This window comes from Haliotis asinina, chromosome 14, assembly GCF_037392515.1.
Source record: "Haliotis asinina isolate JCU_RB_2024 chromosome 14, JCU_Hal_asi_v2, whole genome shotgun sequence".
NCBI lineage: Eukaryota > Metazoa > Mollusca > Gastropoda > Lepetellida > Haliotidae > Haliotis > Haliotis asinina.
In genome coordinates this window covers 38,569,490-38,583,594 of record NC_090293.1, presented here as the reverse complement: position 1 = coordinate 38,583,594, position 14,105 = coordinate 38,569,490, and positions in this window count along the sequence as shown.

Here is a 14,105-nt window from a genome sequence, read left to right as displayed (position 1 = left end):
CGCTTGGTAAGTGTTTGACACAACCCAAACATGTCCAAAGTCGTTCTTTAGGTACACAACATAGTAGTCTATCGATATATCGATGGTTTCATTGTTGTTACACTATTCTCCACATCGGGCAAGTGCCTACAAAGCGTCTGTAATGTAGAAACTGCGCTTGGTAGTGTTTGACATAACACAAACATGTCCAAAGTCGTTCTTTAGGTACACAACATAGTAGCCTATCGATATATCGATGGTTTCATTGTTGTTACACTATTCCCTACATCGGGCAAGGGCCTACAAAGCGTCTGTAATGTAGAAACTGCGCTTGGTAGTGTATTACACAACCCAATCATGTCCAAAGTCGTTCTTTAGGTACACAACATAGTAGTCTATCGATATATCGATGGTTTCATTGTTGTTACACTATTCCCTACATGGGGCAAGGGCCTACAAAGCGTCTGTAATGTAGAAACTGCGCTTGGTAGTGTATTATACAACACAATCATGTCCAAAGTCGTTCTTTAGGTACACAACATGGTAGTCTATCGATATATCGATGGTTTCATTGTTGTTACACTATTCTCCACATAGGGCAAGGGCCTACAAAGCGTCTGTAATGTAGAAACTGCGCCTGGTAGTGTATTATACAATCCAAACATGTCCAAAGTCGTTCTTTAGGTACAGAACATAGTAGTCTATCGATATATCGATGGTTTCATTGTTGTTACACTATTCCCTACATCGGGCAAGGGCCTACAAAGCGTCTGTAATGTAGAAACTGCGCCTGGTAGTGTATTATACAACCGAATCATGTCCAAAGTCGTTCTTAAGGTACAGAACATAGTAGTCTATCGATATATCGATGGTTTCATTGTTGTTACACTATTCCCTACATCGGGCAAGGGCCTACAAAGCGTCTGTATTGTAGAAACTGCCCTTGGTAGTGTATTATACAACCGAATCATGTCCAAAGTCGTTCTTTAGGTACACAACATAGTAGTCTATCGATATATCGATGGTTTCATTGTTGTTACACTATTCCCTACATCGGGCAAGGGCCTACAAAGCGTCTGTAATGTAGAAACTGCGCTTGGTAGTGTATTATACAACACAATCATGTCCAAAGTCGTTCTTTAGGTACACAACATGGTAGTCTATCGATATATCGATGGTTTCATTGTTGTTACACTATTCTCCACATCGGGCAAGGGCCTACAAAGCGTCTGTAATGTAGAAACTGCGCCTGGTAGTGTATTATACAATCCAAACATGTCCAAAGTCGTTCTTTAGGTACAGAACATAGTAGTCTATCGATATATCGATGGTTTCATTGTTGTTACACTATTCCCTACATCGGGCAAGGGCCTACAAAGCGTCTGTAATGTAGAAACTGCGCCTGGTAGTGTATTATACAACCGAATCATGTCCAAAGTCGTTGTTAAGGTACAGAACATAGTAGTCTATCGATATATCGATGGTTTCATTGTTGTTACACTATTCCCTACATCGGGCAAGGGCCTACAAAGCGTCTGTAATGTAGAAACTGCGCTTGGTAGTGTTTGACACAACCCAAACATGTCCAAAGTCGTTCGTTAGGTGCACAACATAGTAGTCTATCGATATATCGATGGTTTCATTGTTGTTACACTATTCTCCACATCGGGCAAGGGCCTACAAAGCGTCTGTAAAGTAGAAACTTCGCTTGGTAAGTGTTTGACACAACCCAAACATGTCCAAAGTCGTTCTTTAGGTACACAACATAGTAGTCTATCGATATATCGATGGTTTCATTGTTGTTACACTATTCTCCACATCGGGCAAGGGCCTACAAAGCGTCTGTAATGTAGAAACTGCGCTTGGTAGTGTTTGACATAACACAAACATGTCCAAAGTCGTTCTTTAGGTACACAACATAGTAGCCTATCGATATATCGATGGTTTCATTGTTGTTACACTATTCCCTACATCGGGCAAGGGCCTACAAAGCGTCTGTAATGTAGAAACTGCGCTTGGTAGTGTATTACACAACCCAATCATGTCCAAAGTCGTTCTTTAGGTACACAACATAGTAGTCTATCGATATATCGATGGTTTCATTGTTGTTACACTATTCCCTACATGGGGCAAGGGCCTACAAAGCGTCTGTAATGTAGAAACTGCGCCTGGTAGTGTATTATACAACACAATCATGTCCAAAGTCGTTCTTTAGGTACACAACATGGTAGTCTATCGATATATCGATGGTTTCATTGTTGTTACACTATTCTCCACATAGGGCAAGGGCCTACAAAGCGTCTGTAATGTAGAAACTGCGCCTGGTAGTGTATTATACAATCCAAACATGTCCAAAGTCGTTGTTAAGGTACAGAACATAGTAGTCTATCGATATATCGATGGTTTCATTGTTGTTACACTATTCCCTACATCGGGCAAGGGCCTACAAAGCGTCTGTAATGTAGAAACTGCGCTTGGTAGTGTTTGACACAACCCAAACATGTCCAAAGTCGTTCGTTAGGTGCACAACATAGTAGTCTATCGATATATCGATGGTTTCATTGTTGTTACACTATTCTCCACATCGGGCAAGGGCCTACAAAGCGTCTGTAAAGTAGAAACTTCGCTTGGTAAGTGTTTGACACAACCCAAACATGTCCAAAGTCGTTCTTTAGGTACACAACATAGTAGTCTATCGATATATCGATGGTTTCATTGTTGTTACACTATTCTCCACATCGGGCAAGGGCCTACAAAGCGTCTGTAATGTAGAAACTGCGCTTGGTAGTGTTTGACATAACACAAACATGTCCAAAGTCGTTCTTTAGGTACACAACATAGTAGCCTATCGATATATCGATGGTTTCATTGTTGTTACACTATTCCCTACATCGGGCAAGGGCCTACAAAGCGTCTGTAATGTAGAAACTGCGCTTGGTAGTGTATTACACAACCCAATCATGTCCAAAGTCGTTCTTTAGGTACACAACATAGTAGTCTATCGATATATCGATGGTTTCATTGTTGTTACACTATTCCCTACATGGGGCAAGGGCCTACAAAGCGTCTGTAATGTAGAAACTGCGCTTGGTAGTGTATTATACAACACAATCATGTCCAAAGTCGTTCTTTAGGTACACAACATGGTAGTCTATCGATATATCGATGGTTTCATTGTTGTTACACTATTCTCCACATAGGGCAAGGGCCTACAAAGCGTCTGTAATGTAGAAACTGCGCCTGGTAGTGTATTATACAATCCAAACATGTCCAAAGTCGTTCTTTAGGTACAGAACATAGTAGTCTATCGATATATCGATGGTTTCATTGTTGTTACACTATTCCCTACATCGGGCAAGGGCCTACAAAGCGTCTGTAATGTAGAAACTGCGCCTGGTAGTGTATTATACAACCGAATCATGTCCAAAGTCGTTCTTAAGGTACAGAACATAGTAGTCTATCGATATATCGATGGTTTCATTGTTGTTACACTATTCCCTACATCGGGCAAGGGCCTACAAAGCGTCTGTAATGTAGAAACTGCGCTTGGTAGTGTTTGACACAACCCAAACATGTCCAAAGTCGTTCTTTAGGTACACAACATAGTAGTCTATCGATATATCGATGGTTTCATTGTTGTTACACTATTCTCTACATCGGGCAAGGGCCTACAAAGCGTCTGTAATGTAGAAACTGCGCTTGGTAGTGTTTGACATAACAGAAACATGTCCAAAGTCGTTCTTTAGGTGCACAACATAGTAGTCTATCGATATATCGATGGTTTCATTGTTGTTACACTATTCCCTACATCGGGCAAGGGCCTACAAAGCGTCTGTAATGTAGAAACTGCGCTTGGTAGTGTTTGACATAACAGAAACATGTCCAAAGTCGTTCTTTAGGTGCACAACATAGTAGTCTATCGATATATCGATGGTTTCATTGTTGTTACACTATTCCCTACATCGGGCAAGGGCCTACAAAGCGTCTGTAATGTAGAAACTGCGCTTGGTAGTGTTTGACATAACACAAACATGTCCAAAGTCGTTCTTTAGGTACACAACATAGTAGTCTATCGATATATCGATGGTTTCATTGTTGTTACACTATTCTCTACATCGGGCAAGGGCCTACAAAGCGTCTGTAATGTAGAAACTGCGCCTGGTAGTGTTTGACATAACACAAACATGTCCAAAGTCGTTCTTTAGGTACACAACATAGTAGCCTATCGATATATCGATGGTTTCATTGTTGTTACACTATTCCCTACATCGGGCAAGGGCCTACAAAGCGTCTGTAATGTAGAAACTGCGCTTGGTAGTGTATTACACAACCCAATAATGTCCAAAGTCGTTCTTTAGGTACACAACATAGTAGTCTATCGATATATCGATGGTTTCATTGTTGTTACACTATTCCCTACATCGGGCAAGGGCCTACAAAGCGTCTGTAATGTAGAAACTGCGCTTGGTAGTGTATTATACAACACAATCATGTCCAAAGTCGTTCTTTAGGTACACAACATGGTAGTCTATCGATATATCGATGGTTTCATTGTTGTTACACTATTCTCCACATCGGGCAAGGGCCTACAAAGCGTCTGTAATGTAGAAACTGCGCCTGGTAGTGTATTATACAATCCAAACATGTCCAAAGTCGTTCTTTAGGTACAGAACATAGTAGTCTATCGATATATCGATGGTTTCATTGTTGTTACACTATTCCCTACATCGGGCAAGGGCCTACAAAGCGTCTGTAATGTAGAAACTGCGCCTGGTAGTGTATTATACAACCGAATCATGTCCAAAGTCGTTGTTAAGGTACAGAACATAGTAGTCTATCGATATATCGATGGTTTCATTGTTGTTACACTATTCCCTACATCGGGCAAGGGCCTACAAAGCGTCTGTAATGTAGAAACTGCGCTTGGTAGTGTTTGACACAACCCAAACATGTCCAAAGTCGTTCGTTAGGTACACAACATAGTAGTCTATCGATATATCGATGGTTTCATTGTTGTTACACTATTCTCCACATCGGGCAAGGGCCTACAAAGCGTCTGTAATGTAGAAACTGCGCCTGGTAGTGTTTTACACAACCCAAACATGTCCAAAGTCGTTCTTTAGGTACACAACATAGTAGTCTATCGATATATCGATGGTTTCATTGTTGTTACACTATTCTCTACATCGGGCAAGGGCCTACAAAGCGTCTGTAATGTAGAAACTGCGCTTGGTAGTGTTTGACATAACAGAAACATGTCCAAAGTCGTTCTTTAGGTGCACAACATAGTAGTCTATCGATATATCGATGGTTTCATTGTTGTTACACTATTCCCTACATCGGGCAAGGGCCTACAAAGCGTCTGTAATGTAGAAACTGCGCTTGGTAGTGTTTGACACAACCCAAACATGTCCAAAGTCGTTCTTTAGGTGCACAACATAGTAGTCTATCGATATATCGATGGTTTCATTGTTGTTACACTATTCCCTACATCGGGCAAGGGCCTACAAAGCGTCTGTAATGTAGAAACTGCGCTTGGTAGTGTTTGACATAACACAAACATGTCCAAAGTCGTTCTTTAGGTACACAACATAGTAGTCTATCGATATATCGATGGTTTCATTGTTGTTACACTATTCTCTACATCGGGCAAGGGCCGACAAAGCGTCTGTAATGTAGAAACTGCGCCTGGCAGTGTTTGACATAACACAAACATGTCCAAAGTCGTTCTTTAGGTACACAACATAGTAGCCTATCGATATATCGATGGTTTCATTGTTGTTACACTATTCCCTACATCGGGCAAGGGCCTACAAAGCGTCTGTAATGTAGAAACTGCGCTTGGTAGTGTATTATACAACCCAATCATGTCCAAAGTCGTTCTTTAGGTACACAACATAGTAGTCTATCGATATATCGATGGTTTCATTGTTGTTACACTATTCTCTACATCGGGCAAGGGCCTACAAAGCGTCTGTAATGTAGAAACTCCGCTTGGCAGTGTATTATACAACCGAATCATGTCCAAAGTCGTTCTTAAGGTACAGAACATAGTAGTCTATCGATATATCGATGGTTTCATTGTTGTTACACTATTCTCCACATCGGGCAAGGGCCTACAAAGCGTCTGTAATGTAGAAACTGCGCTTGGTAGTGTTTGACATAACACAAACATGTCCAAAGTCGTTCTTTAGGTACACAACATAGTAGCCTATCGATATATCGATGGTTTCATTGTTGTTACACTATTCCCTACATCGGGCAAGGGCCTACAAAGCGTCTGTAATGTAGAAACTGCGCTTGGTAGTGTTTGACATAACACAAACATGTCCAAAGTCGTTCTTTAGGTACACAACATAGTAGTCTATCGATATATCGATGGTTTCATTGTTGTTACACTATTCCCTACATCGGGCAAGGGCCTACAAAGCGTCTGTAATGTAGAAACTGCGCTTGGTAGTGTATTATACAACACAATCATGTCCAAAGTCGTTGTTAAGGTACAGAACATAGTAGTCTATCGATATATCGATGGTTTCATTGTTGTTACACTATTCCCTACATCGGGCAAGGGCCTACAAAGCGTCTGTAATGTAGAAACTGCGCTTGGTAGTGTTTGACACAACCCAAACATGTCCAAAGTCGTTCTTTAGGTACACAACATAGTAGTCTATCGATATATCGATGGTTTCATTGTTGTTACACTATTCTCCACATCGGGCAAGGGCCTACAAAGCGTCTGTAATGTAGAAACTGCGCTTGGTAGTGTTTGACATAACACAAACATGTCCAAAGTCGTTCTTTAGGTGCACAACATAGTAGTCTATCGATATATCGATGGTTTCATTGTTGTTACACTATTCTCTACATCGGGCAAGGGCCTACAAAGCGTCTGTAATGTAGAAACTGCGCCTGGTAGTGTTTGACATAACACAAACATGTCCAAAGTCGTTCTTTAGGTACACAACATAGTAGCCTATCGATATATCGATGGTTTCATTGTTGTTACACTATTCCCTACATCGGGCAAGGGCCTACAAAGCGTCTGTAATGTAGAAACTGCGCTTGGTAGTGTATTATGCAACCCAAACATGTCCAAAGTCGTTCTTTAGGTACACAACATAGTAGTCTATCGATATATCGATGGTTTCATTGTTGTTACACTATTCTCTACATCGGGCAAGGGCCTACAAAGCGTCTGTAATGTAGAAACTCCGCTTGGCAGTGTATTATACAACCGAATCATGTCCAAAGTCGTTCTTAAGGTACAGAACATAGTAGTCTATCGATATATCGATGGTTTCATTGTTGTTACACTATTCCCTACATCGGGCAAGGGCCTACAAAGCGTCTGTAAAGTAGAAACTTCGCTTGGTAAGTGTTTGACACAACCCAAACATGTCCAAAGTCGTTCTTTAGGTACACAACATAGTAGTCTATCGATATATCGATGGTTTCATTGTTGTTACACTATTCTCCACATCGGGCAAGGGCCTACAAAGCGTCTGTAATGTAGAAACTGCGCTTGGTAGTGTTTGACATAACCCAAACATGTCCAAAGTCGTTCTTTAGGTACACAACATAGTAGCCTATCGATATATCGATGGTTTCATTGTTGTTACACTATTCCCTACATCGGGCAAGGGCCTACAAAGCGTCTGTAATGTAGAAACTGCGCTTGGTAGTGTTTGACATAACACAAACATGTCCAAAGTCGTTCTTTAGGTGCACAACATAGTAGTCTATCGATATATCGATGGTTTCATTGTTGTTACACTATTCCCTACATCAGGCAAGGGCCTACAAAGCGTCTGTAAAGTAGAAACTTCGCTTGGTAAGTGTTTGACACAACCCAAACATGTCCAAAGTCGTTCTTTAGGTACACAACATAGTAGTCTATCGATATATCGATGGTTTCATTGTTGTTACACTATTCTCCACATCGGGCAAGAGCCTACAAAGCGTCTGTAATGTAGAAACTGCGCTTGGTAGTGTTTGACATAACACAAACATGTCCAAAGTCGTTCTTTAGGTACACAACATAGTAGCCTATCGATATATCGATGGTTTCATTGTTGTTACACTATTCCCTACATCGGGCAAGGGTTTACAAAGCGTCTGTAATGTAGAAACTGCGCTTGGTAGTGTATTATACAACCCAATCATGTCCAAAGTCGTTCTTTAGGTACACAACATAGTAGTCTATCGATATATCGATGGTTTCATTGTTGTTACACTATTCCCTACATCGGGCAAGGGCCTACAAAGCGTCTGTAATGTAGAAACTGCGCTTGGTAGTGTATTATACAACACAATCATGTCCAAAGTCGTTCTTTAGGTACACAACATGGTAGTCTATCGATATATCGATGGTTTCATTGTTGTTACACTATTCTCCACATCGGGCAAGGGCCTACAAAGCGTCTGTAATGTAGAAACTGCGCCTGGTAGTGTATTATACAACACAATCATGTCCAAAGTCGTTCTTTAGGTACACAACATGGTAGTCTATCGATATATCGATGGTTTCATTGTTGTTACACTATTCTCCACATCGGGCAAGGGCCTACTAAGCGTCTGTAATGTAGAAACTGCGCCTGGTAGTGTATTATACAGGCAAGGGCCTACAAAGCGTCTGTAATGTAGAAACTGCCCCTGGCAGTGTATTATACAACCGAATCATGTCCAAAGTCGTTGTTAAGGTACAGAACATAGTAGTCTATCGATATATCGATGGTTTCAGTGTTGTTACACTATTCCCTACATCGGGCAAGGGCCTACAAAGCGTCTGTAAAGTAGAAACTTCGCTTGGTAAGTGTTTGACACAACCCAAACATGTCCAAAGTCGTTCTTTAGGTGCACAACATAGTAGTCTATCGATATATCGATGGTTTCATTGTTGTTACACTATTCTCTACATCGGGCAAGGGCCTACAAAGCGTCTGTAAAGTAGAAACTTCGCTTGGTAAGTGTTTGACACAACCCAAACATGTCCAAAGTCGTTCTTTAGGTACACAACATAGTAGTCTATCGATATATCGATGGTTTCATTGTTGTTACACTATTCTCCACATCGGGCAAGGGCCTACAAAGCGTCTGTAATGTAGAAACTGCGCTTGGTAGTGTTTGACATAACACAAACATGTCCAAAGTCGTTCTTTAGGTACACAACATAGTAGTCTATCGATATATCGATGGTTTCATTGTTGTTACACTATTCCCTACATCGGGCAAGGGCCTACAAAGCGTCTGTAATGTAGAAACTGCGCTTGGTAGTGTATTATACAACCCAATCATGTCCAAAGTCGTTCTTTAGGTACACAACATAGTAGTCTATCGATATATCGATGGTTTCATTGTTGTTACACTATTCCCTACATCGGGCAAGGGCCTACAAAGCGTCTGTAATGTAGAAACTGCGCTTGGTAGTGTATTATACAACACAATCATGTCCAAAGTCGTTCTTTAGGTACACAACATGGTAGTCTATCGATATATCGATGGTTTCATTGTTGTTACACTATTCTCCACATCGGACATGGGCCTACAAAGCGTCTGTAATGTAGAAACTGCGCCTGGTAGTGTATTATACAATCCAAACATGTCCAAAGTCGTTCTTTAGGTACAGAACATAGTAGTCTATCGATATATCGATGGTTTCATTGTTGTTACACTATTCCCTACATCGGGCAAGGGCCTACAAAGCGTCTGTAATGTAGAAACTGCCCCTGGTAGTGTATTATACAACCGAATCATGTCCAAAGTCGTTGTTAAGGTACAGGACATAGTAGTCTATCGATATATCGATGGTTTCATTGTTGTTACACTATTCCCTACATCGGGCAAGGGCCTACAAAGCGTCTGTAATGTTGAAACTGCGCTTGGTAGTGTTTGACACAACCCAAACATGTCCAAAGTCGTTCGTTAGGTACACAACATAGTAGTCTATCGATATATCGATGGTTTCATTGTTGTTACACTATTCTCCACATCGGGCAAGGGCCTAAAAAGTGTCTGTAATGTAGAAACTGCGCCTGGTAGTGTTTTACACAACCCAAACATGTCCAAAGTCGTTCTTTAGGTACACAACATAGTAGTCTATCGATATATCGATGGTTTCATTGTTGTTACACTATTCTCTACATCGGGCAAGGGCCTACAAAGCGTCTGTAATGTAGAAACTGCGCTTGGTAGTGTTTGACATAACAGAAACATGTCCAAAGTCGTTCTTTAGGTGCACAACATAGTAGTCTATCGATATATCGATGGTTTCATTGTTGTTACACTATTCCCTACATCGGGCAAGGGCCTACAAAGCGTCTGTCATGTAGAAACTGCGCCTGGTAGTGTATTATACAACCGAATCATGTCCAAAGTCGTTCTTAAGGTACAGAACATAGTAGTCTATCGATATATCGATGGTTTCATTGTTGTTACACTATTCCCTACATCGGGCAAGGGCCTACAAAGCGTCTGTAAAGTAGAAACTGCGCTTGGTAGTGTTTGACATAACAGAAACATGTCCAAAGTCGTTCTTTAGGTGCACAACATAGTAGTCTATCGATATATCGATGGTTTCATTGTTGTTACACTATTCCCTACATCGGGCAAGGGCCTACAAAGCGTCTGTAATGTAGAAACTGCGCTTGGTAGTGTTTGACATAACACAAACATGTCCAAAGTCGTTCTTTAGGTGCACAACATAGTAGTCTATCGATATATCGATGGTTTCATTGTTGTTACACTATTCTCCACATCGGGCAAGGGCCTACAAAGCGTCTGTAATGTAGAAACTGCGCTTGGTAGTGTTTGACATAACAGAAACATGTCCAAAGTCGTTCTTTAGGTGCACAACATAGTAGTCTATCGATATATCGATGGTTTCATTGTTGTTACACTATTCCCTACATCGGGCAAGGGCCTACAAAGCGTCTGTAAAGTAGAAACTTCGCTTGGTAAGTGTTTGACACAACCCAAACATGTCCAAAGTCGTTCTTTAGGTACACAACATAGTAGTCTATCGATATATCGATGGTTTCATTGTTGTTACACTATTCTCCACATCGGGCATGGGCCTACAAAGCGTCTGTAATGTAGAAACTGCGCTGGTAGTGTTTTACACAACCCAAACATGTCCAAAGTCGTTCTTTAGGTACACAACATAGTAGTCTATCGATATATCGATGGTTTCATTGTTGTTACACTATTCTCTACATCGGGCAAGGGCCTACAAAGCGTCTGTAATGTAGAAACTGCGCCTGGTAGTGTTTGACATAACACAAACATGTCCAAAGTCGTTCTTTAGGTACACAACATAGTAGCCTATCGATATATCGATGGTTTCATTGTTGTTACACTATTCCCTACATCGGGCAAGGGCCTACAAAGCGTCTGTAATGTAGAAACTGCGCTTGGTAGTGTATTATACAACCCAATCATGTCCAAAGTCGTTCTTTAGGTACACAACATAGTAGTCTATCGATATATCGATGGTTTCATTGTTGTTACACTATTCTCTACATCGGGCAAGGGCCTACAAAGCGTCTGTAATGTAGAAACTCCGCTTGGTAGTGTATTATACAACCGAATCATGTCCAAAGTCGTTCTTAAGGTACAGAACATAGTAGTCTATCGATATATCGATGGTTTCATTGTTGTTACACTATTCCCTACATCGGGCAAGGGCCTACAAAGCGTCTGTAAAGTAGAAACTTCGCTTGGTAAGTGTTTGACACAACCCAAACATGTCCAAAGTCGTTCTTTAGGTACACAACATAGTAGTCTATCGATATATCGATGGTTTCATTGTTGTTACACTATTCTCCACATCGGGCAAGGGCCTACAAAGCGTCTGTAATGTAGAAACTGCGCTTGGTAGTGTTTGACATAACACAAACATGTCCAAAGTCGTTCTCTAGGTACACAACATAGTAGCCTATCGATATATCGATGGTTTCATTGTTGTTACACTATTCCCTACATCGGGCAAGGGCCTACAAAGCGTCTGTAATGTAGAAACTGCGCTTGGTAGTGTATTATACAACCCAATCATGTCCAAAGTCGTTCTTTAGGTACACAACATAGTAGTCTATCGACATATCGATGGTTTCATTGTTGTTACACTATTCCCTACATCGGGCAAGGGCCTACAAAGCGTCTGTAATGTAGAAACTGCGCTTGGTAGTGTATTATGCAACACAATCATGTCCAAAGTCGTTCTTTAGGTACACAACATAGTAGTCTATCGATATATCGATGGTTTCATTGTTGTTACACTATTCTCTACATCGGGCAAGGGCCTACAAAGCGTCTGTAATGTAGAAACTGCGCCTGGTAGTGTATTATACAATCCAAACATGTCCAAAGTCGTTCTTTAGGTACACAACATAGTAGTCTATCGATATATCGATGGTTTCATTGTTGTTACACTATTCCCTACATCGGGCAAGGGCCTACAAAGCGTCTGTAATGTAGAAACTGCGCTTGGTAGTGTATTATACAACCGAATCATGTCCAAAGTCGTTGTTAAGGTACAGAACATAGTAGTCTATCGATATATCGATGGTTTCATTGTTGTTACACTATTCCCTACATCGGGCAAGGGCCTACAAAGCGTCTGTAATGTAGAAACTGCGCTTGGTAGTGTTTGACACAACCCAAACATGTAGAAAGTCGTTCGTTAGGTACACAACATAGTAGTCTATCGATATATCGATGGTTTCATTGTTGTTACACTATTCTCCACATCGGGCAAGGGCCTACAAAGCGTCTGTAATGTAGAAACTGCGCCTGGTAGTGTTTTACACAACCCAAACATGTCCAAAGTCGTTCTTTAGGTACACAACATAGTAGTCTATCGATATATCGATGGTTTCATTGTTGTTACACTATTCTCCACATCGGGCAAGGGCCTACAAAGCGTCTGTAATGTAGAAACTGCGCTTGGTAGTGTTTGACATAACACAAACATGTCCAAAGTCGTTCTTTAGGTACACAACATAGTAGCCTATCGATATATCGATGGTTTCATTGTTGTTACACTATTCCCTACATCGGGCAAGGGCCTACAAAGCGTCTGTAATGTAGAAACTGCGCTTGGTATTGTATTATACAACCCAATCATGTCCAAAGTCGTTCTTTAGGTACACAACATGGTAGTCTATCGATATATCGATGGTTTCATTGTTGTTACACTATTCTCCACATCGGGCAAGGGCCTACAAAGCGTCTGTAATGTAGAAACTGCGCTTGGTAGTGTTTGACATAACACAAACATGTCCAAAGTCGTTCTTTAGGTACACAACATAGTAGCCTATCGATATATCGATGGTTTCATTGTTGTTACACTATTCCCTACATCGGGCAAGGGCCTACAAAGCGTCTGTAATGTAGAAACTGCGCTTGGTAGTGTATTATACAACCCAATCATGTCCAAAGTCGTTCTTTAGGTACACAACATAGTAGTCTATCGATATATCGATGGTTTCATTGTTGTTACACTATTCCCTACATCGGGCAAGGGCCTACAAAGCGTCTGTAATGTAGAAACTGCGCTTGGTAGTGTATTATACAACACAATCATGTCCAAAGTCGTTCTTTAGGTACACAACATGGTAGTCTATCGATATATCGATGGTTTCATTGTTGTTACACTATTCCCTACATCGGGCAAGGGCCTACAAAGCGTCTGTCATGTAGAAACTGCGCCTGGTAGTGTATTATACAACCGAATCATGTCCAAAGTCGTTCTTAAGGTACAGAACATAGTAGTCTATCGATATATCGATGGTTTCATTGTTGTTACACTATTCCCTACATCGGGCAAGGGCCTACAAAGCGTCTGTAAAGTAGAAACTGCGCTTGGTAGTGTTTGACATAACAGAAACATGTCCAAAGTCGTTCTTTAGGTGCACAACATAGTAGTCTATCGATATATCGATGGTTTCATTGTTGTTACACTATTCCCTACATCGGGCAAGGGCCTACAAAGCGTCTGTAATGTAGAAACTGCGCTTGGTAGTGTTTGACATAACACAAACATGTCCAAAGTCGTTCTTTAGGTGCACAACATAGTAGTCTATCGATATATCGATGGTTTCATTGTTGTTACACTATTCTCCACATCG